This window comes from Narcine bancroftii, chromosome 1 (assembly GCF_036971445.1).
Source record: "Narcine bancroftii isolate sNarBan1 chromosome 1, sNarBan1.hap1, whole genome shotgun sequence".
NCBI lineage: Eukaryota > Metazoa > Chordata > Chondrichthyes > Torpediniformes > Narcinidae > Narcine > Narcine bancroftii.
The window spans coordinates 35,714,755-35,740,724 of record NC_091469.1 but is presented as its reverse complement, the minus strand read 5'-3'; the positions used below and the strand labels follow the sequence as shown (position 1 = coordinate 35,740,724).

Here is a 25,970-nt window from a genome sequence, read left to right as displayed (position 1 = left end):
TTCAGAGATTATAATTCAAAAGGCAAACTCTTATGAATTAAAATCGCTATACCCCTTGCCTTAGAATTAAAAGAAGAAAACACATGACCAACCCAATCTATCTTCAATTTCAAGAGTTCTTTTTCAGTCAGGTGTGTTTCTTGCAAAAAAGCAATGACAACTTTCATTTTTTTTAATATAGGCCAAAACTCATTTCTGCTTAATTGGATTATTCATCCCCTGAACATTAGACATTTCTACAAACTAACAGTATGATCACATACTACTAAATATCGCTCACCTTATAAATACTTAAAATCACAATCCCTCCCCTATAAAACGGCAAGAAAAATATTAAAGAAAAAATCACCCCTTTAAAAAAAACAACCCAAAGATAGTAATGCCCTAAAAATCTGGGTGTGGTAAACCCCACAGCAGCAGATGACTGTCAAAGATTTCAGTGCCATCCACCCCGCCCCCCCCCCCCCCCCCCTCAGCCAGACATTATTCAATTAAACATAATCAAATACGGTAAATATATTCAACCCAGTGATTCCAGTCCCAATGATGGTTCCGGGTCTTCGATATCAAGAAGACTTTGTGTCAACTCTTCTTTCTTTCCATTCTTCCCAGTTGCCCTTCTTTTAGGTGACAACAATGAAGATCGGCCATTTCTTCGCAAATCTGGCAATGAATTGGCAAAATTTAATGCATCATGCACATTTTCAAAAAAGTGAGATGGAAAATCACCATAAAAAACTTTTAACACCACAAGGTAGCGAAAAGCAAATTTATAACCCTTCTACCACAATTTCTTCAGCTAAATTAAATTCCTGACATCACCTAATAATTTCTTGACTCAAATCTGCATTAAAAAATACTCTATTATTTTGAATCTTCATTGGAGTTTGACTTTGTCGTGCCTTTTGCACCACCATTCCTAATTTAATTTCCCTATCTTGATATTTCAAACAACGAATTAAAACCGCCCAAGGCGATTGTCCCGGAAACAGCTTCTTCCTTAATGCTCTATGTGCTAGATCCAACTCCAAACCTTCCAGAAAAAACTCATTGCCCAACATCTCAGGAATCCATTTCTTAAAATTTTTTATCAGGTCGGAACCTTCAATATCTTCTGGAAGACCCATTATTTTCACATTATTCCTTTGATTTTGATTTTCCAATGAATCAATTTTCTTCAATAATTCTTTCTTCTGAATTCCCCAATGCTCACAAAAATCTTCCACTTTTTACATTTTTTCCCTATTACGTTCAACTTGATTTTTACATTCAAAAAAAGCTGCTTCAAATTAAAAAAAAATTAGCTTGTATTGTATCAACTGATTTTATACATCTATTAACATCACTTTTAACTATAGACTTATCTTGCTTCATATTTGTCATGTCTTCACACATAGTACTCATTTTAGTTTTTACTTCCAAAAATCCTCGAGACATCTGTTTAAACATATTGTCCATTTGGTAGGTAATCCCTTCCAAACAGCATAGATTCCATTCTGGATTCCATCACCTCCCTTTGAGGCCTACCTTCCCTGGTCTCCACCTCCATTTGTTCTTGTGTGCTGCCCAGTGAAGGTAAGTCTTCAGGCACTGCTGGTCCTCTTCCGGTGTGGCTGCGGGTCTGAACACCCAACGATTGCACCTCGACCTCATCAGGGCACTGCCGCTTGGGCCCCCCTACATCCCACACCCATTCTAATAAATCCAGAACCCTCGAAGCACCGTGCATGTCCGGTAGGACCAGCGACTGCGCAGGTGCATCCTCCGACGCAACACTGCGCATCCCCGGCCCACCTGACAACATCGCGAGCTCGAGGTCCCCTCTCTTAGCTGGACCACCCGTGCGCCCGACTTCACGGGCATGCGGTTCAGTGCCGGCTGAACTTGTCGTCAAGCTGGCACCATCTTTTGGAGGCAGTATCGGCGCCGGTGTCATACTTAACCTGAGCCTTGGGGATTCCCACCAACAACTCTGTGGTTTCAACTGAACAGGTAGGCCTCAATTCTTTGACACTCTTGTAAGGTAGTTTCTTCTGTATTTGAGCTTTCATTATTTTTTCACATTGGTAGCCATTGTAGTCCTCTAGTATTCCAATAACTGTAAATAGTACTTTTAATCACTTTTATAAATTTAAAAAATGGGTATTTAAAAAAACTAGCTGGTGAAGGGTGGAATTACACATCTGTCTTCTATGCCTATCTTGCCACGCCCCCTCAATTACCTCTTAAAGCTAAGTTTAGACTCTCTGCCTATTCTCCCTAATAGGAATGAATTCCCGATCCTGAGTATTCACTGAATAAATAAAAGATTTCACTCAAACCCTCCTTCTAATCTTATATCCTTTAATCGTCTAAGAATAAGAAAATACACATTTTGAGATCCAAGCAAAAGTAGGAAATATTGGTGAACTTTAATAGGTGTTTAAAATAATAACACAATCAGGACTGTGATGGATACAAAATATAGATGAGTATTTAGAACCTTAGAACATTACAGCACAGAAACAGGCACCTTTGGCCCTTCTAATCTGTGCCAAATTATTTTTCTGCCTAGTCCCACTGACCTGCACCCTGTCCATAGCCCTCCATACTTCTCTCTTCCCTGTGCCTGTCCAAATTATTTTTAAATGTTAAAATTGAGCACACATTCACCACATCAGTTGGCAGCTTGGACCACACTCCCACCACTCTCTGTTTGAAGAAATTCTTCATCATCTTCCCCTAAACTTTTTCCCTTTCACCCTTAACCCATATCCTCTGGTTATGTCTCACAAACCTTCAGAGGAAAAAAAAGCCCAACTATATTTACTCTGTCTACCCACCTCATAATTTTAAATACATTTATCAAATCTCCCCCCATTTTTCTATGTTCCAGGGAATAAAGTCCTAACATATTTAACCTTTCCCTGTAACTCAGTTCCTGAATTTCAAGGAACATCCTAGTAAATATTTTTTCCACTCTTTCTATCTTATTGATAACTTTTCTGTAGTTAGGTGACCAAACCTGCAAACAATACTCCAAATTTGAACTCACCAATGGCTTATCGTCATGGCTATCCCTCAAGAATGAAGTCCTTTGTTCCATTGATCAACAGAATGAAGATACCTGTGCGTGTATTTAAGGTCTTAGTTGGATTGTTCTTTTTCAGTGGCTTCACTCTCGACCTTACTACTAGCTCCGGACAGCAACCCTCTCGAGATCACAGGACCACACAAGCTTCTCCACCACAGCAAGGTGACAATCCATGGAGAAGGATCATCTTATACAACTTTACCATAACATCCCAACTCCTATTCTCAATATGTGAGAGAAAATCCTTAAATCTCAGCAATGTGACCTTGCATTTAAATTTACTCTCAGGATCACATTCACTTTTTTTTTGTTGGCCTTGTTTGATTGACAGGCTGGGAGCAGATGGATAAGAATGTGGCAATAAGAATTTGGGAAGAGGAAGTGTAATGAAAGGACAGAGATTAATGATATGGAATGAAAACAGAGAAAGCGGGAAGAAATCAGAAAATCAGGAAACAGTTTTGGAAAGAGAAGGAGGGGAACGTTTCACGTTGGTGAGCTCTTGTCAGATCCAAAATATTGACTCAGTATCTCTATGGTGAAAGTAAGAGTGTGTCTAGTTTAGACTGATGTTGATTAATGCAACTTGATTGATGCTTTTGCTGGGATGGTTGCAGATATCCAAGGGGAGTGGAGCCTCCATGACATGTGTTGCCTGGAATTGACAGCTGAGCTGATAAACTACCACTGGCTCTGATTACTGAGAAATCATGTGAATTAACAAGAATTATGGGAATCAAAATTGTAAAAATACCTGAGGGGAGGGAGACATGTCTCTGTGATTGGTCCACAGTAATAATGCCATATGTAAACAGTTTAATCTAATGGGTGGCATCACGAAGGTCCTGAGGCAGTTTTCCTTGGTCCCAACAAAGCTTGAAAAACTCATGCAGTTTGGCATGCAGAGTTTGGCCGCCAGCCTTCCAGACCTCTGGGGGGATTCCATCCATACCTGCTGCTTTGCCACTTTTCAGTTGTTCAATTGCCTTATATGTCTCTTCCCGGGTGAGGACCTCATCCAGCTTTAGCCTTAGGGGCTGTTGAGGGAGCTGGAGCAGGGCGGAATCTTGGACTGAGCGGTTGGCACTGAAAAGAGATTGGAAGTGTTCTGACCATCGGTTGAGGATGGAGATCTTGTCGCTGAGGAGGACTTTGCCGTCTGAGCTGCGCAGCGGGCTTTGGACTTGGGGTGAGGGGCCGTACACAGCCTTTAGAGCCTCGTAGAAACCCCTGAAGTCGCCAATGTCCGCGCTGAGCTGGGTTCGTTTGGCGAGGCTAGTCCACCACTCATTTTGGATCTCCCGGAGTTTGCGCTGAAGATGGCTGCATGCGCGACGGAAGGCTTGTTTCTTCTCTGGACAGGACGGCTTTATAAGGTGAGCCTGGTGGGCAGCTCGCTTCTTTGCCAGCAGCTCCTGGATTTCCTGGCTGTTTTCGTCAAACCAGTCCTTGTTTTTCCTGGAGGAGAAGCCCAGTACCTCTTCACTGGATTGCAGCATGGTAGTCTTCAACTGAACCCAGAGGGTTTCAGGGGACGGGTCCGTGAGGCGTGTTGCATCGTCGAGCTTTGCTTTGAGGTTTGCCTGGAAGTTTCCTCTCGCTTCGTCTGACTGCAGGTTTCCAACATTGAACCTCTTTCTGGGGGCTTTACTGTTCCTGGGCTTTGGCTTGAAGTGAAGGTTGAGCTTGCAGCGAACCAGCCGGTGGTCAGTGTGGCATTCTGCGCTGGGCATGACCCTGGTGTGGAGCACATCTCGTTTGTCACTTTCTCGCACCAGGATGTAGTCCAGGCTTTGTTGGGACCAAGGAAAACTGCCTCAGGACCTTCGTGATGCCACCATCATCACCCTGTACAAAAACAAAGGCGAGAAATCAGACTGCTCAAACTACAGGGGAATCACGCTGCTCTCCATTGCAGGCAAAATCTTCGCTAGGATTCTACTAAATAGAATAATACCTAGTGTCGCCGAGAATATTCTCCCAGAATCACAGTGCGGCTTTCGCGCAAACAGAGGAACTACTGACATGGTCTTTGCCCTCAGACAGCTCCAAGAAAAGTGCAGAGAACAAAACAAAGGACTCTACATCACCTTTGTTGACCTCACCAAAGCCTTCGACACCGTGAGCAGGAAAGGGCTTTGGCAAATACTAGAGCGCATCAGATGTCCCCCAAAGTTCCTCAACATGATTATCCAACTGCACGAAAACCAACAAGGTCGGGTCAGATACAGCAATGAGCTCTCTGAACCCTTCTCCATTAACAATGGCGTGAAGCAAGGCTGTGTTCTCGCACCAACCCTCTTTTCAATCTTCTTCAGCATGATGCTGAACCAAGCCATGAAAGACCCCAACAATGAAGACGCTGTTTACATCCGGAACCGCACGGATGGCAGTCTCTTCAATCTGAGGCGCCTGCAAGCTCACACCAAGACACAAGAGAAACTTGTCCGTGAACTACTCTTTGCAGACGATGCCGCTTTAGTTGCCCATTCAGAGCCAGCTCTTCAGCACTTAACGTCCTGCTTTGCGGAAACTGCCAAAATGTTTGGCCTGGAAGTCAGCCTGAAGAAAACTGAGGTCCTCCATCAGCCAGCTCCCCACCATGACCACCAGCCCCCCCACATCTCCATCGGGCACACAAAACTCAAAACGGTCAACCAGTTTACCTATTTCGGCTGCACCATTTCATCAGATGCAAGGATCGACAATGAGATAGACAACAGACTCGCCAAGGCAAATAGCGCCTTTGGAAGACTACACAAAAGAGTCTGGAAAAACAACCAACTGAAAAACCTCACAAAGATAAGCGTTTACAGAGCCGTTGTCATACCCACACTCCTGTTCGGTTCCGAATCATGGGTCCTCTACCGGCATCACCTACGGCTCCTAGAACGCTTCCACCAGCGTTGTCTCCGCTCTATCCTCAACATCCATTGGAGCGCTTTCATCCCTAACGTCGAAGTACTCGAGATGGCAGAGGTCGACAGCATCGAGTCCACGCTGCTGAAGATCCAGCTGCGCTGGGTGGGTCATATCTCCAGAATGGAGGACCATCGCCTTCCCAAGATCGTGTTATATGGCGAGCTCTCCACTGGCCACCGTGACAGAGGTGCACCAAAGAAAAGGTACAAGGACTGCCTAAAGAAATCTCTTGGTGCCTGCCACATTGACCACCGCCAGTGGGCTGACATCGCCTTAAACCGTGCATCTTGGCGCCTCACAGTTCGGCGGGCAGCAACCTCCTTTGAAGAAGACCGCAGAGCCCACCTCACTGACAAAAGGCAAAGGAGGAAAAGCCCAACACCCAACCCCAACCAACCAATTTTCCCCTGCAGCCGCTGCAACCGTGTCTGCCTGTCCCGCATCGGACTTGTCAGCCACAAACGAGCCTGCAGCAGACGTGGACCTTTACCTCCTCCATAAATCTTCGTCCGCGAAGCCAAGCCAAAGAAAAAAAATCTAATGGGATAATGTTTGCCACATAGGAGGAGACCATTTTGTTAATGATTAATGTTATATAGTGTTGGATCATATAAACCCATGCAATAATGTTTGGGAACTCCTTAATCCTCTATGGAGGTGATGGCTCCCCCTCCCCCCACCACCACCCGCCGACAAGCTTGTGTATCACATAAAAGGGAATTAGCAGAAGAAGACAATTCTAAGTCCTAATGGAAAAAAAAAACTGCTGATTGAGATGGAACCCATACACTGATCCTGTACAAATTTGGTGAGCCAGCCAGGAGCCCAATATCTCGGTGAGACAATGGAAAGAGCCTGACAGTCTGAAGGGCTTCTCCAGTAGATAACTAGCCAAATTAGGATAGAGTAACAGACAACTTTTTCACAAAAGTCTGTGAAGTAGGGTCTGCTTGGTCCATCGATTCTGGGTGTGAAGTTGTGTGAATGATGGATTTCCATGGGTGAGGGTATAATGGAGAATTTAAAAATCAGGAGTCCAGTTTGGAAATGAAAGGCTGAGAGACAGACATTATAATTTAGGGGTGTTAAGGGTGAAAAGTGGAATAATTGCTGATGTGAGATAAGAGATGAGACAAAGAATAAGTTAAGAGTAAGAGAATAAGAGGAGAAAGAGTTTCATAAGAAAAAAATAATATAGAGCATATTGTGAGCTGTGGCTGGCACTGAACTAGCCCCACAAAGTGTGAATCATGAGTCATGAATGCTGAACCATTCGCACACAATGTGAATCATGGCTTGTAACCACTGAACGAGCCCCAAGCAAGGTTAATCAGGGCTGTGCCTGCCACTGAACTAGCCTTAGCAAAGAGGCAAAATAGAAGCTGTGAGTGAGGAAATATCCCCCCCAGAACCATTCGCCACTGAACTAACCAAAAAAAATGAAAAAGAGAAGTGGAAAGAAGAAAAAAAGTGAAATAAAAGAAAACATATTTCTAGAAAGGGTTAAGGGACATTTTGGGGGGAAAAAAACTACGTCAGAAGGCTACGCGAAGTCAGGAGTGGGTGAAGGCTGATAACATCAGTACATGATTTAAGCACCTGAGAAGTAAGTCTGCTCCACAAAGCCTTGTAAAACATTAATTAATATGGAAGGAATTCAGGAAATGGCAGAACCGGTAACCCACCAAGCACATGAAGATTTTGTTCCGGACTGTCTACGGCCAGACCATGAACAATTGTAGAAAATGTCAAGGAAATTCTGAATCCCTGGCCAGAGAACAGGACATTTAGCCGAAACATATTCAGTGCGTCAACACCATGCTCCGCAACAAGGAACCCAACAGCAGAATAGGACAGAAAGGCAAATTAAAGATGCACAGAACACACTTATCCAGTATGTAGATGATCCACTCCTATGCTTCCCATCTCTTACTGAATGCAGGAAGATAGCAAAGCTCTTCTTAAACTGCTAGTTGAGAGAGAACATAAAGTGTTCAAAGCAAAGCTCCAGTTCTGTCAGGAACAAGTTAAGTTCCATGAGCATTTACCAAAGAAGGGAGCCAAAGAGATCTCCAAAGAATGAATGGAGGTAATCACGCTGCCAAAACAAAGGACAGTGAAGGAAATTCAAAGTTTTCTGAAAATGATCACTTATTGTAGGCAGTAGATTTATGATTATGTAGAAATGGCAAGACAACTCAGAGACTTTTGCCTTGGAAAGACCAAGTCCCAGAGGTTGAACTGGTCACACATGGAAAACAGTGTATTTGAAGACTTGAAGAAAGATCTGCAAAAAGGCATCAACACTGGGACTCCCAGACCATGGGAAGCTTTTCTCTCTGTTCATCAGAGAAAAAAGGAGATTTGTAATCCATTGTTACCCAGAAGTAAGGTAGAAGATACAAACCAGAGGTGTATTATAGCATGCACATGGACTCAGTCAGAAGAGGACTGCATCTATGTGAGAGAGCACTGGTAGCAGCCAGATTGGCAGTTGTCAAGGGCACCCCAATAACAGCCGTACTCTGTACGTTTCATATACGGTCACATATGAGCAGAGGAAAATCATCTCTCACACACAGGAGAGTAATGGGCTGTCAGGTACTACCGACACAAGCAGAACTGACAATTGTGAGGTGTAGGACTGTCAACCCAGTAGAATTGATGGAGAAGAGCATGAATGCCAGGCCATTGAGGAAAAAGGCTTCCACGTCGGAGATATACAGACTCGCTGCAAGATTCTGATAGTGTTTTTCATGCATGTGTTCTCCTTCATTGACCAAGGGACAGGGGTGATAAAAGCCAGATAGACAATAATCGAACAAACAGACACCTGGGATTATTGGACTTTTAAAGAAAAAACACTGTATTTAGGCAACGGCAAACAAGCAGAAAATTTCCAGTGGTGGAGGCATGTAGACTGTGTGAAGGACAAACAGCCAACATCTGTACCAATTCCATGTACGTCTGAGGGGTATTTCATAGCTGGGGTATGGTTTGGTCTAGGAGAGGATTCCTCTCTACAGGAGGAAACCCTGTTAGAAAAATGCATGTAATTAGAGAATTGCTTGAAGCCATACTGCCATCCATATAGGTGACGAAAAAATCTCCAGCATACACACGAGGCACTGATCACGCAGACAACGCCATGAAAACTGCAGTCGAGAGTTTTGAACACTGCAAGGAAGTCTCGCCTCAGGCAAGTCAAGCAGCATTGGGAGAAGTAAAAGAGGCACCTCTGCTCGATTTAATTGAAGCACCACAGGCCACAACAGTTCATGAGAAACAAGATTGAGGAAGCAAATCAGTAGGCCTATGGAAACAAATTATGGGAGGGAAAATTGTGGAGCTGACCTCGTTAATACAAGAAATTTGCACAGCTGCTCACGGAATGAGTGACTCTGCAAGGGGGAAATGAATAAAATTTGGAACCATTGGTGTGTACCAACAGTGACTGAACATGTGAACAATACAGTCTTGACATGTCAAATTTGCCAGGAAACAAAGGTAAAGAAAGAATTTTTACCACACAAGGCTCTGTGCTACCACCACACATTGGTCGATTTACTCGCCTACTAATGGACCACATAGACACAGTTGACCACACAGAAGGAAACTGTAACTGCCTTATTAATCAGTTATTAACTGGTTGGTTGTCAAAGTGGATTGAAATGTTTCCCATCATACATGCAGATGCTAAAACAGTAGCAAAATAAATCTTCCAAAGATTTGGATGGAGTGTGCCAGATACTGAGCTGTGATAATGGATTTCATTTTGCAAATGAACTTTAAGACACAGCAGATAAACTGATGGAAAATAGACAAAAATTCACTTACAAGTATCAACCATAATCAGTTGGCATAGTAGAAAGGAGCAATGATAGCCCAAAAGCCAAACTGTGAAACTGTCAGGTTTGAACTGTGTACAATGCTTATCATTAGGCACTCATGGCCATGAGAACCAGTAGAAATAGACATACCCATTTAACTTTGCATGAGATAACCATGAGAAGGGTGATGTCAATGCCAATGACTAAGCCCAGAGGCAATGAGATATGTTTAGAAGTGTTGGAAGAAGAATTAGGAAAGTACTTGAAAGGATTAACCTTGGCTCTCAAATCTGTTTATTCCCAGGTATAGGAAGCACAAGGACCCTCAGTGGAAGACACTGAGCTGCAAGTCAATCCCAGAGACTAAGTGTACATGAAGAAATTTAAGAGGATGTGGAAACACCCAAGGCAGTTAGTCCATTCCAGATGATCATGATGACACCCACTATAGTCAAGATAAAGGAGACAGGTCCATGAATTCATCTCAACCACTGCTGAAGAGTTCCACCAGCCGGGGAACCAAAAGAGAAGAATAATGGAAAAGACTGCTTAAAATTGTGCATTTTATTCTATAACTTATGCTTTTTGCTCTTATTGGGTTATAAGGTGGTGTGGAGAAAGAGAAAATAGGGACAGTATGCATCCCTGAAGGTTTAACTCAAGAAATTAAGTGTCTATTTTGAAATAAGAGAAAAAAAAACAGCTGGTGGGGATTTATTGAGAGACTGAAAAAAGAACCATAGGAAATAAATCAGTACTTACAGTTTACCAGAGCCCAAAACAACAGAAATCCATATTTAGACTGAAGCCAAGAGCTCGGGAATGTAGTGAGGCCTGTAGAGCTGCATGTGGGTATCGTCATTTTAAACGCCATAATCTTTGGCATTCTCTCAGCCACTTTCTCAGCTATCTGTCAGGCCCTGGGCAAAAATTGCACATCACAATCTTGGCAGCCAAATGTTACACAATATAAGGACATTTTAATAAGGTAATATACTATGGCACGGAAAATGTAATATTAATACAGCCTGCACCAACTCTTGATAGAACCTGATGATAATGAGATATGTGTATCTACCAAACTCTTAAAAAAGCAAGTATTCACAGATGAACCCTCCTGAAGCATAACATGGTGCTGGACAACATTTTGACAAAATGGACTCTGCATTGCACTGAATTTGACAGGTGATGCATGAAGACCCCTTGTTTCCAGTCAGGACCAATGTTAATAATGCATTGAGAACAATGAGAGATGCATTTGACCCTTCTAAAAGCACAGGAAAATAATTCTCAGGGTAGCTCATTGATCATTTCGGATCCTGGGAGCTTTGTGCAAATCCTGATCCCCATTCTGTTTTTACCGACATGTGCAAAGAACTCATATTGGCCCGCTGGGTGGGAATCAAGTTAAGAGGAGGGGATAGATGTTTCAACAGGACATATAGGGGAGCATGTCCGCTTGTGTGATAATGCAGGCAGGAGAAAGGAAACCATGTCCTTGTCCAGGAATGTAGTTGATGTGATACTATTAGACTCAGAATCTTCAGCTTAGTTGTTGTTAATCCACTTACTTGCATATAAAATTTTAATAACAACCTCCCTCTGACCTGGGAATATAATGGTTAATGTTTACTGTATCTGCAAGAGACTGTATTATGTGAGACTGTAAAATCCTCGAAGGGGTGAATGTGCAAGTAAGGGTCTAACTCGTTTTGAATTGTTATTTAATAGAACTTTATTAATGCTTATGCTGTGATGGTTGGAGATACTCAGGGGCAGTGAGGAGCCCACAACATTTGTTGACTGGCAATGACAGCCTGATAAAATACAACACGTGAGTAACAAGAAATATGGGACCCAAAACTGTAAAAATATCTGAGGGGAGTGGGACATGTCTTTGTGTTTCGCCAAAACATGATGCAACATGAAGATGGATATTGTGTAGCTTAATGCTGATGGGATAATATTTTCCATAAAGGAGACTGTTTTGTGATTGGATTAGATAAACCCATGCATTTGTATGTGTGGGGAGCTCCTTTATCCTCTGCAGAGGTGATGGACCTTCCACAAGGTTGTATATCAAAATAAAGGGAATTGGCTGAAGAAGATGGATCTGGGTCGTTCATTGCTCAGGTGAGTAGATTGCTGATTGATATCTCATCCCAGAACCTGGACCAAGTATCATTTCTGATCTTCTGCACTTTACACAGACCCTGCCTTATCTTGCTGAGTGATTCTGGCTTTTTCCTGTTTTTATTTCAAATTGCTAGTATCTGCCATTACTTTAATTCTAATTTCATGGCAGCTTCTGGATCACAATGGACAAAGAAAATGCAATATGCTGTACTCCTGGGGGACTGGAAGAAAGAGCTCTCGCAACTCCTGCCCATTAAACAGTGTTGTGCAAAAAATGCTGAATGATTTTGCAAATCCTGCTTTCTTTTTAGCTTCTGGGTTTTCCATGCCCTGAAATTCAATCCTCCCACAATATATTAAAATGCTCTCAAAATCTAAGGAACAAAACCTCCAGACCAATTCTTACTTCAGCCTTCTTACCTGCTGTAGCTAATTCTGGGAACTGTGATGAGAACGTGAAGTGACCACAGGCATGTATAAGCCAATTAAGTAATTGGGCATGAAACTGGCAAGTGCAACAATTGATATTATTCAATTGGGTCAGAAGTATGGAAAAAAATAATTTCCCATTGTGAGTGAGAATATCCTTTCTTGGAAAATAATGGAAAGCTAACATAAAGATCTAAACACACAGATAAGGAGCAGGATTAGACTGCTCATCAACCACTCTCCCCTACCTGCTCTGCAATTGAGTCAGAACATGATTGTAACCTGATTCAAATTTTTCTACCTACCCCTGTAACATTTCACTCCTTTCCTTATAAAGAATTTGTCTACCCCAACTGCTTCCTTTTCACTGCTCTTTGAAGAGAATACGCAGATTGAGAAGGCAATCAGTGTGCTATGATTGTAGTAAAAACCAGCCAGCCTTTCAGCGTCAATAGGAGATAAAGATATATTGCCAGCATTTCAGGCCTGACCTCTTTTTAAAGGAATAAGCAGAAGGCAATTAGGAAAGCTTTATTGCAAAAGGGTTGGTAGAGAGCTATGTAACAAATTCATGCTGCAATTATACAAGGATTTGGTAGAACTTGTTGGCTTCCTTGCCAAATGTTTCAGAAACCCTGCAACAAAGATACACTGGTCTCATTTCTAGAACAAGAGACCTGACTGATTAGGAGGGAATAAGTAAATGGCCAATACTTTTTTGAGAAAAAAAGAGATGTAATTTTATGGAAGTATTTACATTCCTAAAGGGTTTCAAAGGTTAGTTTCTCCTACCAGGAGAACTTAGGCATTGCTTTCAGGAGTCACCATTGGTGCTGAGATAAACAGAAAGTTCTTCTCTCAGTATGTTTAAAATGTTGGTAAATCAGTGCTCCAGTAGATTTCATATGCTCCATTATATTCGATATTCAAGGATGAGAAGAATTAACAACAAATGGGATGTAGGAACAAGGGGGAACTTGACTTGATGTGATTTTATTGGTTCATGAAGCAACATTGCTGATAGAGTGTTGTTGGAGATTTCAATATGACTTAATTGGTTGTAAAATATTTCAGGCCATCCATAATTCAAGAAAGCAGCAATAAAAAAAACCCCATTTATCAGAGTAATTTTTATAACAGTAATGGGTGTTCCTGGATTTAAGGTAAAAAAAAAGATGCCTTGTTGATAATTGGAGTAAATATTGTCACTTAAACAGTGAAAACTGACTGCCTGACAGGTTAGTGGAGGCATTAAAGACTAACATCTCATACAATGTTCTTGGAATGAGTATCTGTAATTTTAAAATGTTACTGGTCAGATAAAGTTTTTTTTTCTAGCCAGAATGGACATAATGGAGCACACAGTCTCCATCTCTGCTGTAAACTTCAGTTTTACTTTGAAATTTTAAAATATAGACATTCAGCACGGTAAAAGGCCAATTCGGCCCTTAAGTCCATGCCACCCAATTTACACCCCATTAACCTGCACCCCTGGTAAGTTTTTGAATGGTGGGAGGAAACTGGAGCCCCCATAGAAAACCCATGCACACATGGGGAGAACATACAAAATCCTTACAGACAGCGCGGGATTCAAGCCCCCGATTGCTGGCGCTGTAAAGGCGTTGCACTAACTGCTATACCAATCATGATACACTTCTGTGAAAAGGAACCTGCATTAATTGAGCAATGTTAATTCTTTGTAGCATACTTGCAAATTATTTGCACTATAATCAAAATATCTGACTGTGTTTTGCACTCAATACAGTTTACAATATTGTTACTTTGTCTCTGTTATAAGGCTGAACGAGTTTTCTAAGGAAAAAGGTGGTCTCACTGTAAATGCTTTCACTTTCTGAGGACCAGCTAACAATCATGTGTTCCAGAGGCAATCCAAGGCTAAATAAATATTTATATTATCCTTTTCATTCATGGGTCAGTTGGTGAGGTTCAAAGAAACATTGTGGGGAATTCAAAGTGGAAGTAATTTGTGTGAGAAAAAGAACTTGAGTCTCAGTGTTGTCAAGACAAAGGAGATGATTGTGGACCTGAGGAGGACACCACTCTCCATTAGACATCAATGGTGTGAATACAAAGGACAACCTATCCTGGATCCAGAATACCTCCTTAATAAGGAGGTAAGGAACACAAAGGATACCAGCCCCCATCTTTACAATATCTTACAGGAAAAACACAGAAATGCTGGAGGAACTTAACAAGTCCTGCATAGGATCTAAAGATATTTTACCAATGTTTCAGGCTACCTTCAAGAATGGCTCAGGCCCAAAGCATTAGTAATACATGTTGACCTCTTGTGGACGCTGAGAGGCTTGGTGAGTTCCTTCAGCAGTTCAGAGTTTTTACTACAATCAGACTTGCGTGTTTCACAACATCTTGCAGGAGCATAATTGAGCATGTCCTGTCTGGCTGTATAATTGCATGGGATGGTAGCTGGAAGGCATTAGACCAGAAGTCAATACAGAGGATCATCAAAATGACCGAGATGATCACTGGGGCCTCGCTTTCCTCTATTGACAATATTCACTGAGAGCATTCCTTAAACAAATTTATAGAAGACTCTATTCAACCAGAACACAATATGTTTGATCCACCACTATCAAGAAAGTGGTACAATATCATCAATATCAGATCTGTCAAGCTGGGAGATTGCTGAACAGCATCCTGTAACCAAATAAATCATCTCAAAATATTTATATATATTTATTTTAAATTGTACATTTATGCATGTACAGTATGTTATTATGTATTGTTTGGGCACCATGGTCTAGAGAAATGCTATTTCATTGGGTTGAATTTGTACAGTCAAATGATAATAAATGGCCTTGAAGGTCAGTTAAGGGTGGAGCGACTGAATTTAGAGTCTGAAAATAAAAAGCAAAAACAAAATGCAAACAGGATATTTTGGAAATACTCAACAGATCAGCCATAAAAAGAAAAATTGACAACTTAGGTCCAAGACCAATATATTAAAGGCACAAAGATAGGGCAAAAAAAGGTTGTTGAGTTAATTATGAATCATACTTCAAGATCATCCATATATTATGCAAATGGTCAAATTACTTGACTAGTAAAGAGAGAAAACATGTCAGTTTAATTTTGCAGAAAGATGATGAAGTCTAAATTAATAAACTCAGATAAACTGAATAAGCTAAAGACATTGCAAATCTAAAAAGAACACAAGATACTGGAAATATTCTACATGTCTAGTCACAATCCTAGAGAGAATAATACAGGTTTAATGTTGCAGGTCAGTAACATGACATCAGAATTAACATAAGAGTAATTTATTTTCAAATGAATCTTCACTTGTTGAAACTTCATCACATAATGTCAGTTTCCTTTGTAAATCCCTGCGCACTTCCAAGCTAATTAGTGATTAAAATGGCAGACCAATATAAAAGGTCTTGTGGATTGTAGAAAGCTTGTGTGAAACGCACAGGCCCAACAAGTAGTCTTGAAAGTCTGCATATAGTTATATTTAAATGTAGAGATAAATGGGAAATTGCTGTGTTAATCAGGAATTTTTAAAGGTTAATTGGAAGAGGCTGCTTGTAGGGAAAGGGCTTTTAGGCAAGAAAGAGGCTTTTGAAAGAGAGACAAGGAGAATTCTTGTTAGAGTGAAGAGAAGGCTGATAGGATTTTGGAGCTCTGGATAGCCAGGGATATTCAAAGTTCAAATTTATTGTCAGAGTACTGTGGTGATACACCACTAGCCTACTGCAGGGGGAAACTACGCACCTGCAGAAGAGCACTGAAGGACAAGGCGACACCTGGCCAGCTGCCAATCATTCTCCAGGATATAAGCTAGATCTGGCCCTTCGAAACCTATCTCAGAGCCTTCCGTGTACGTACATGAATCGCATAATTTTTCCTGAAGGGTAAGCAGAATTTCTAATTATTAAATTAAATATCAAATAAAATATTTCTGTTCTGTCAAGAAAAAAGGAGGGATATATATATGTCAGGTATGGATGATAGGATCAAGAGATTAGGAATAGTCAACATGGCTTTGAGGATGGGAATCCATGACTCACAAAGTTGATTGAGAGTTTTGAAGATTTTGATGTTGACATGGTGATAGGGATTATCTATATGGACTTTACCAAGGCTTTTGGCAAGGTAGCACATGATAGACTGGACCAGATGGTTCGATCACATGGGATACAAGGTGAGGTAGTTAACTGGATGCAAAGTTAAACATGAAAGTCCGCAGATGCTGGGGTCATGTGCAATACACAAATGTGCTGGAGAAACTCAGCAGGTCATGCAGCATGCATAGGAAATAAAGAGTAACCAATGTTTTGGCCCTGGGTCCTTCGTTAGGTATAAAAAACATACAGAATATAAAAGAAGGGGAGGGGAAGGGAAAAGAGAACAGGGTAATAAGTAAGAGGTAATAGGTGGATACAGGTGGGAGAGTAGTTAAAAAAAAGCTGAGGAGATAGGAGAAAGAGGGCAAAAGGTAGCCTTTTGAAAGGAGAATGAAGGGGAAGAAGGAGGGATAGGGAAAGAGAAAGAGAGAGAGACATGGGGGAGTGCACTAATGGAAATTGGAGAAGTCAATATTAATGCTGTCTCCTGACCAGAGACTGAATACCCCTCACCAATCAGGGTTCTTTAAACTTGCCACCTTGCCATTCACTTTAATAGCGGAGAGGTGATCTTATGAGGGTATTCATAATCTTGAGGAACATACATAAGGTGAATAATTACAGAGCAGGGGAATCTAAATCTGGAGGCTCTAGGTAGTTAAGTCAGAAAAGATGTTAAAGGGACCCGAGGGGCATCTTTACTGTGTTGTGTAGCTCCTAGACTCATCAACCTGAGCATTGCTTTGGTCAATTGTTTATGTTTGATTTGTATGAAACAGAGCTCCACTCATTTTTTTCTCTCTGGCAAAATTGTCATGTGTTTGTTTGGAATAGTTTGCTGTAGTTTGTCTTTCAAATTTCCTCTGTTCTTTAAAATGGCTTTGATTTACAATAAAATTGACTTTGTAGAGCAAAAGAATATTTGCTAGAAGCCGTTAAATTCCATTTTATTGGTTTATGCAGTCAATAGATGTCTGATCTTGGAATCCATTGGATTGTTCAATATATTTTTTCTTGTACATGACAATATGGAAATATAGACTTTTGGAAAACAGCTTTTAGGCTGTGAAAATAAGTAGAACCAACACTTCATATACATATTTCTTTGGCTTGGCTTCGCGGACGAAGATTTATGGAGGGGGTAAAAAGTCCACGTCAGCTGCAGGCTCGTTTGTGGCTGACAAGTCCGATGCGGGACAGGCAGACACGATTGCAGCGGTTGCAAGGGAAAATTGGTTGGTTGGGGTTGGGTGTTGGGTTTTTCCTCCTTTGCCTTTTGTCAGTGAGGTGGGCTCTGCGGTCTTCTTCAAAGGAGGTTGCTGCCCGCCGAACTGTGAGGCGCCAAGATGCACGGTTTGAGGCGTTATCAGCCCACTGGCGGTGGTCAATGTGGCAGGCACCAAGAGATTTCTTTAGGCAGTCCTTGTACCTTTTCTTTGGTGCACCTCTGTCACGGTGGCCAGTGGAGAGCTCGCCATATAACACGATCTTGGGAAGGCGATGGTCCTCCATTCTGCAGACGCGACCCATCCAGCGCAGCTGGATCTTCAGCAGCGTGGACTTGATGCTGTCGACCTCTGCCATCTTGAGTACTTCGACGTTAGGGGTGTAAGCGCTCCAATGGATGTTGAGGATGGAGCGGAGACAACGCTGGTGGAAGCGTTCTAGGAGCCGTAGGTGGTGCCGGTAGAGGACCCATGATTCGGAGCCGAACAGGAGTGTGGGTATGACAACGGCTCTGTATACGCTTATCTTTGTGAGGTTTTTCAGTTGGTTGTTTTTCCAGACTCTTTTGTGTAGTCTTCCAAAGGCGCTATTTGCCTTGGCGAGTCTGTTGTCTATCTCATTGTCGATCCTTGCATCTGATGAAATGGTGCAGCCAAGATAGGTAAACTGGTTGACCGTTTTGAGTTTTGTGTGCCCGATGGAGATGTGTTTGGGAAATGATATTTAGTGTTTGGGAAATGATATCAAATGAAGAGCCTGATTAAAAACATTTCTGTTAGACCTTGTTTTACACAGAAATGCTGGAGGAACTCAGCAGGTCTCACAGCATCCATAGGAGGCAAAGCTATATAACACGTTTCGGACCTGAGCCCTTCTTCAAGGTATGAGTAAAAACCAGCCATCTGAATTAAAAGAAAGTGGGAGGGGGTGGTGCACAGACCAACAAACACAAGATGTTAAATCAGATATGGAAAGAAGGTCAGGAGAGAGGAAAGATGAGAATTAATTAGGGAAGGAGGTCACTCTCTGAATGGAGAAATGGTCTAATGGGGTGGTCTGTGAGGGCAAGGGGAATCCTGTCTGTTGCGTGTAAGGGCGGAGGGGGCTGGGGCAGATGTACAGGCAATAACGGATATGCAGGTGATGGCCAAATTGATGGTGGTAGAAGGGAAGGATATCTCTGGTGATCTGGCAATGGATTAACTCGTCTTGGAAGCAGATGCGAGGTACGTGGAGGAATTGAGAGGAAGGAATTAAATCCTTAGAGGGGACGGGATATTAAGAGGTGTAGTTGAGGTAACTGTTGGAGTTGGTGGGTTGGTAGGGGATGTAGGTCGAGAGTTTGTCTTCCAAGATGGTGATAGAGAGAATGAGAAAGGGGACAGGGTTGCTAAAGATGAATTTCCAAGTGAATTTGAAGTTGGCAGCAAAGTAGATGAAATTGATGAGGTCAAATTTGGAGCATGAAGCAGCACCAAAGTAGTCAGTTTCTGTTAGCTCCCTTCTATCTTTCCCCATATCTCCTTTCCTCTAGGTCTGTCCCTCTCTATTCACTTTTTCCTCTGCCTCCTTCACCCCAGTTCTCTATTCACAGAGCCAACCCCTCCCCCAATCAATTCTCACCTTTCCTCTCTCCTGGCCTCCTCTCCATATCCAATGAACACCTTTTGTCTCTTGGTCTGTGATCCTCCCTCTGCAAGACATTGATGGAATGAGAATAAATGCTAACTTTTAATCATGATTTTTTTTTTCCTTTTATCTATCTAAACTGCTAAACTGATTCTTTTTTTCTTACAGAACAAAGGCAAACACTTGACTAACTGAGGCTAAATAAGAACTATATGTACCTGTTCCGACTTATCTACAAATTCAACTTAAAGACAAGCCTAGAAACCAATCTCGTTCCTAACATGGGGACTCCCTGTACTTTGAAGAAGCGAGGCCCAAAACATTGGTTATATATCTTTGCTTTCTATGGACCTGCTGAGTTCCTCCAACTATTCTTGTGTTTTGACAACAATCATAACATCTGCAGACTTTTGTGCTTCAGACTTGGTTTTACAACACATTGTGAATGAAAATATGTGTGGTTATCAAACTTAAATATCTTGCAACTTTACCACTTAGGGAGAGGAAACGTGACACAAGGAACAGCTATAAAACAAGTCTTTGTTACCCTAAGAAAACAAGAGAATTGGTTAATTGGCCCTAAAGCTTTTTTATTGGTCTGGTCAGGTCTGACCTGGTCAGGTCTGATCCAGAATTCCAAAATCAATCCAATACAACTCAAAGGAAGATTATGACAGTGTTATTTCAAGGTTTTATTTTTGTTTTTGTGATTTACTCAGTTCAGTGCAAAGAAAATCCAAATTGAATCTAATGCCATGATACAACTTTCGCAGTTCCCCAGTGGAGATTTAAAAAAAACAGGCAACAAATAGTGTTATTTTCTTTTTAAATGAAGAGAAAGCTTCTAGATATTTAATAACTTTTATGCTGAATTTCCAGTAGTGATGTCAATGCAAGCAATTTTATGGTTCCAGTAATAGAGTTCTGGACATTCATTGTCATTGCTACAGCAAGTGGATGCAGCCCTGATTACTCATCAGATATTCAATCCAATTAGTTTCTCAGGAGAAAGCAATAAAATTATTCTGCAAGAGAACTGCCCTTATTTCAGTAAAGACAAATCTTGTTTGATGATGAAGATTGGTCATTTTCCTCATCAACAATTAATTGCACAAAATATTGTCTCACTGATCTCCCCTTCCTTTGGTGAAGCGCTCTCAGTTTCTATTCTTGCTTTACTAGCTGACTGAGTTTGTTTGAGAACATTTCTCATTCTTTCCAGCTTACATATTACCTTTGAGCACATTGATGGCCGGTGATCTCAACTTGCTGGCTGCATTGGGCAGGGTCCTTGAGCACGGTCTGCTTGTCCTCTTTCGATTCTAGGACTGGTGACTTCCCTTCTTGCAGTGTTCACAGTGCCGTGCCATTATATTTCCAACCTCCTCTTCATGGACACAGTTGGCATGCACAGTTGAGTACCTAATGCTGATAGTGACAAATATATGGATCATATGGATATGATCCAGGCATATTGCAGCTATCAAAATTCAATACGGAATTCAAAAATTGCAACTAACTTGCTTCCTCTGTTGGTATCAGAACTGGCTAGTTCTGCTGTAGGTTATCTCTCCGTAATATTACCTCACTTTTTCACACTCTACAGAAACTAATTGGGCATTTCAAACATTATGTTTTTGTTTTCAGATCTTCACAACAACTCTGGGTGACATTTCATGTGTTCCTTTGATTTTTTTCTTCGCTCTCTAACTCCTCTCATTAATCTATCACCATTCAACTCATCAGCATGGCCCAGCAGTTCCAGGCTCACACCTGCAGAGAATTCCCTTTCGACCCATCCAGCCCTCACTCACACATTCTGTGATTGAATCCAACATATTTTCTCACTCCAAAAAGAGGTCAGGGGTATAGAGGACTGTTATGAGCGGGGGAAGCTCATGTCATTCAAGCAGTTAAGAATTAAGTATGATTTGTCAAATAAGACATGCTTTTGCTACTTTCGGTTAAGATATTTCTTGAGGGACAAATGGGTCTAACCATGGCCCTACCAAAATGCAGTGACATGGAGACTCTGATTCAAAGAGAGAACATGATTTATTTTGGCAATGTATTTCCTGTTCCAAGTGGAGAGCACAAAACTGGGGCTTTACAGGTCAAGGCAGAGGTGGGAGTGGACCTAGGTGTTATGATTGACGAATGGTGCTGGTCAGACCTGTGTTGTGACAGCATGACTGCAACAATTAACTCATGATGTAGACTGGTGCAGTATAATTTCCTACACAAGCTATACCTCATGTTGTGGAAACTGAATAAAGCCAGAAATTTTGGATCAGTGTTTCAGGTGCGGGACAGAGACAAGAACATTTGTACATTCAACCTGGTTGTGCTCCAGAGTGAGGCCCTTGGTTGGAAGTAGGACAAGTCCTGGAAAAAAAAAATCAAAGGTAAAGAATTTCCACAGGATCCAGAGTTGCTCCTGTTGGGAAACATGGAATCAAGGCTGTGTTGATCACTTTGGTGGTGGCCAGAAAGTGTATAGAGGTTACCTGGAAATCTGACTACCATCTTAGAATATGGAAATGCAGAGCTGTGTTCCCTTGGAGAAAATTACATATAATCTAAGGAAAAAATATGAAACTTCTCTTAAAATCTGATCTGGCAGCTATACCTGTGTTATATAGGTTCAAGGATATAGTGCAGCCCCCTCTGCTTCACTGCCCTGCACCTGCCCCACCCCCCCCCCCCCCCACTATCCTTCCTCTCCTGGGGCAAGGACGGGGCGAGGGGTCCATTCCAAACAGGCTAAATCAAGATGAATGTAAAAGACCTGGACACCGAGCGTTGAGTTCCCTCAGACCCCATGGTTAATGTATTTGGCTTTTTTTTCTTTTTTAAAATGTGTTACTTGCCTTCAGTCAGTGGCAACATGCTTTTTTTTGTGTTAAGTAAATGTCTTTGCCTTTTTATGTACATATTAAGTTTCTTAATTTAAATGATTAATGTTTTCTGTTGTGGGGGTGGGGAAGGGGGAATAAAACCAGACTCAGCAGAAGAAATGTATATATACTTGATGAATATGATTGCTGTATTGTGAATTATTGGAATTGTCTGAGTTTGGAAAAAAATATAAAAAAAATATTAAAAAAAATTTTTACACTTATTCAGTTCTCTTTCCAAATATGCATATATGCTCATAAATAGGTAACAATAAGAATATATATCGAACAAAGTAAAACATAGAACAATAGCTGTAAGCAACCTATGAAAGAGAGAAAACTATATATATATATATAAAGCAAAAACTATTCTAATGACCTAACCCCTCCCCTTTTGAAGTTATAACTAAACATAAACATTCCATTAATGTATGAAAGAAAGGTCAACCGCACCATACGATGGGATCCAATAATCTTATAAATTCTGAAAATAATCAAGGAAAGGGCCCCATAAATTAAAAAAGTTAAATTGCATTACATTAGTGGAGCATCTAATTCCCCCCCCCCCCACCCCCCCCCGAGTCAAGACTGCCATCACATCAGATAACGATTGAGTATGTGTAGGAGGGACAGCATCCTTCCATCTCATAAGCATAGCTCTTCCGGCAATAAGGAGAGCAAAGGCAATTGCATGGGATTGTAGCCTAGACTAATAGGGCAAGAAAAGGATTAGGAGCTAAATTAACATTAAGAACTAAAGACAATAACTGGAAAGCAAGGAATATGACCAAAACATATGAAATAATGAACCTTCTTCAGTCTTACATCTATCATACTTTGACAAAAAATTATAATAAAATTTAGCCAGTTGAACTTTGTAAAAGTAAATTCAATGTACTACTTGAAATTGCAAAAATGAATCAGTGCATAAACAGGATTAATTAATCAATTTCAAAATAGAATCCCATATAGTATCAAAAAATTCTTGTTGAAAATCTTGTTCTCAACTTATTCAGTCCTGGTCAAATGTCTTTGAACCAACGGTTAATTCTGTTGCTCCCTCTCCACAGATCCTTCCTGATCTGTTGAACATTTTCAGCATTTTTTATTTTTGATTCAGATTTCCAGGAATATATTTTATGTCCAGTGATTTGGCTTGTCCTTCACGTGTTAATGGAGTGACAATGCTTTCATAACCCTGCAAGCATATTTATTTCACAGAACAGTAATCACAGTTAATCCACAAATTCCCAACCATATCCTATCCACAGTGAAGTGACTGGTCAGTTAGCAGTAAGCAGATGTCTGCCTCAAAATGCATCCTTTGTTGGTTGCATCAGGTTCTGCAGTGCCAGCTGCAAAATATAATCCTTAGGCCATTTCAGACAGTCCAAAAGCTGAGATGTAAAGGCGGAGAAACTCCACCAAAACACATAATCACCTACCTTTCTGAATGTACGGAGGTGGTCTCCGAGCCGCATATTCTAACCTGTCTCCAAGAGGGATAATCTCCGAAGCGCAGCCCTCCGCCAATCAATCTGAATGTACAGGTGCGTTAAGTGGCTGTTTAGGGACAGGCTGATGATGCCAACAGCCTGCACCCATCTCCCCACTCACCCCTTTCCCTCCAACTCAGGGGTGGCAGGGAGCTTTCGGGGAAGTTGGGGCACCAGGAGCTGGCAGAGGGGACCATCAGGGCAGCAGGACAATCGGGGAAGCAAGGACTGGCGGGGCAGCAGAGGACGTCAGGGGGCGGTCGGTGCAGCTGGAACAGCCACACTGGGCCACTTTGGCCTTTGGACCTGCTCTGCAGCTCAAAATGTAGCAGAGCAATGGTCATCTTCCCTACCCATAATCCCCCACAAAGCTGGAGCTGTACTGGGAACCATAGAGTGGTTTCAGGTGCGTGGGAGATTATGGGTAGGGAAGACGGCCATTGTTCTGCCGCGTATTGATGATGAGTGGCATGATGGCACCAGTCACCCCACCTCCGTCAGATCCGGAGGGCACTACGAGGTGCCTCTGGATATGAATTGGATGCTGGAGCAGCCTTTTAGGACTGCTGTTTGAAAGGTAAGTTCCCATCTTTCTATCTGCTCCGCAGCCGGTCTCAAGGCAGAGGCCCGACATGAAACGGCCTTATATTTGAGAGTCGCTTCCATGTGATCAATATTTTGTGGAAGTTCATATCTGAACATTCACATTAAATGGAATGCAAGCTATTTACTCATTTTTCACCTTAACTTGAGCAAATCCCACTTTCTGTGCGATTTAGATGATAGGTTTGAATGTCACAAAGAATGGGGATAATAAACAAAAATAAACTAATGCAACTGAGTGAATGAACAGAACCAGATGAATGGATTTTGGTTTGGACAATTTAAGATGAACAACTTTGAACTTAAAAATAACCAGAACAGAGCACTTATGTGAAAGGCTTCAGAGATTTTCAGATCATGAATATATCAGGGGCAAGTAGTGAAACATGTTGAAGACCGGATATTTGGAGTTCACATCAGGTGATTTAGAGACATATAGGAAGTCCAGATACAACCTCAAGAAGATGATTGACAACTCAAAATGACAATTCTGGACTGAGCAGGAGTCTCAGAAGGTTGCTCAGCTGTGTTGTATGCCATCACATCCTAAAAGGTAAAATGAGATTGCATCATTCATTGTGAAACATCTCCTTCTGGATGAACCCAAGAACTGAAGGATAAGCACATGGAAGATATAGCTTTACATCATCATGGAGTCATATAGCACAGAACAGGTCCCTTATCCATGGTGACAAGCTTGACATTCTGGCCATATCCTTCTACACCCTTCCTACCCATAAATCTGTCCTAGTGTCTTTCAGGTGCCAAAATTGTGCCTGCTTCTACAGTTTCCCCTGGCAGCTAATTTCAGATATGGACTACAACTCTAATGAAGAGGTTGCCCCTCATGTCATTCTTAAATATCTCCCCTATCACCTTAATCATCTACCCTTGGTTAAACACAGGGAGCATTCACTTTTTTTCATGTTCCTCATTAAATCCCTATAAGATCACCCCTCATCCTCCTACCTCCAGGGAATAAAGTCCAGCATATCTAGCCTCTCTGTCCAACTCAAGTCCTTGCAATATCCTGGTGAATTTCCTTTGTATCCCTTCCAATTTATTGATGTCCAAAACTGTATAGAGTACTCCAACTACGCAGGACTATTTGTGCAGATGATAGAACCAGCACTGGTCCAACCATCTGCTGGGAATCAGTGAGTCCAAGTAGAAACAATATCCAGGCATGATAGTGCCCACAGCCAGTGGTTCAGTGAATGTGAGTGCTCCCTAGACATTAAATGGTATGCGCTGGTTATGCAGCCACCAGGCATATCAATGGCTCCTCAGAGGATGGTACAGGTGCTACTAACTAGGATATGTAATTTCATAATATACCACCTTGATGACCTGGGGAAGCAGCCGGATGGAGATGCTGGCCAACAAGATGGGTGTAGTACTTCAGCATATGGAGATATAGACATATAGAATTGGATGGCCCTAGACTACCTGTTTGCAATCTGGGATGGTACCTGTTGTTAGTAAAGAAGATTGCTTGTACATTCATGACAAATTGAATAATATTACTCACTGGTCCAGTATCATATGAGAGTTGATGAACAAAATTAAATGAGCCAGCCACCAGTCCCTTGAACAAAACACTCCACAGAGAAGCTGGT

The 25,970-nt window shown here is 41.7% G+C and overlaps 1 long non-coding RNA gene across 2 annotated transcripts in view; it reads right to left on the bottom strand.

Annotated features, from left to right (window-relative positions):
• Positions 1 to 481: 481 nt before the first annotated feature.
• Positions 482 to 25,970, bottom strand: part of LOC138765487 (uncharacterized) — a 49,780-nt gene continuing 24,291 nt past the window's right edge. Inside the window, exons 4-5 of one of the 2 annotated variants that reach the window (XR_011358559.1) lie at positions 20,590 to 20,783; positions 482 to 663 (exon numbers count right to left, since the gene is read on the bottom strand). This is a non-coding gene — a long non-coding RNA (uncharacterized lncRNA). Of the gene's footprint in view, positions 664 to 19,352; positions 19,420 to 20,589; positions 20,784 to 25,970 lie in introns of those variants that run through there. The other variant, XR_011358560.1, reaches the window with a different exon arrangement.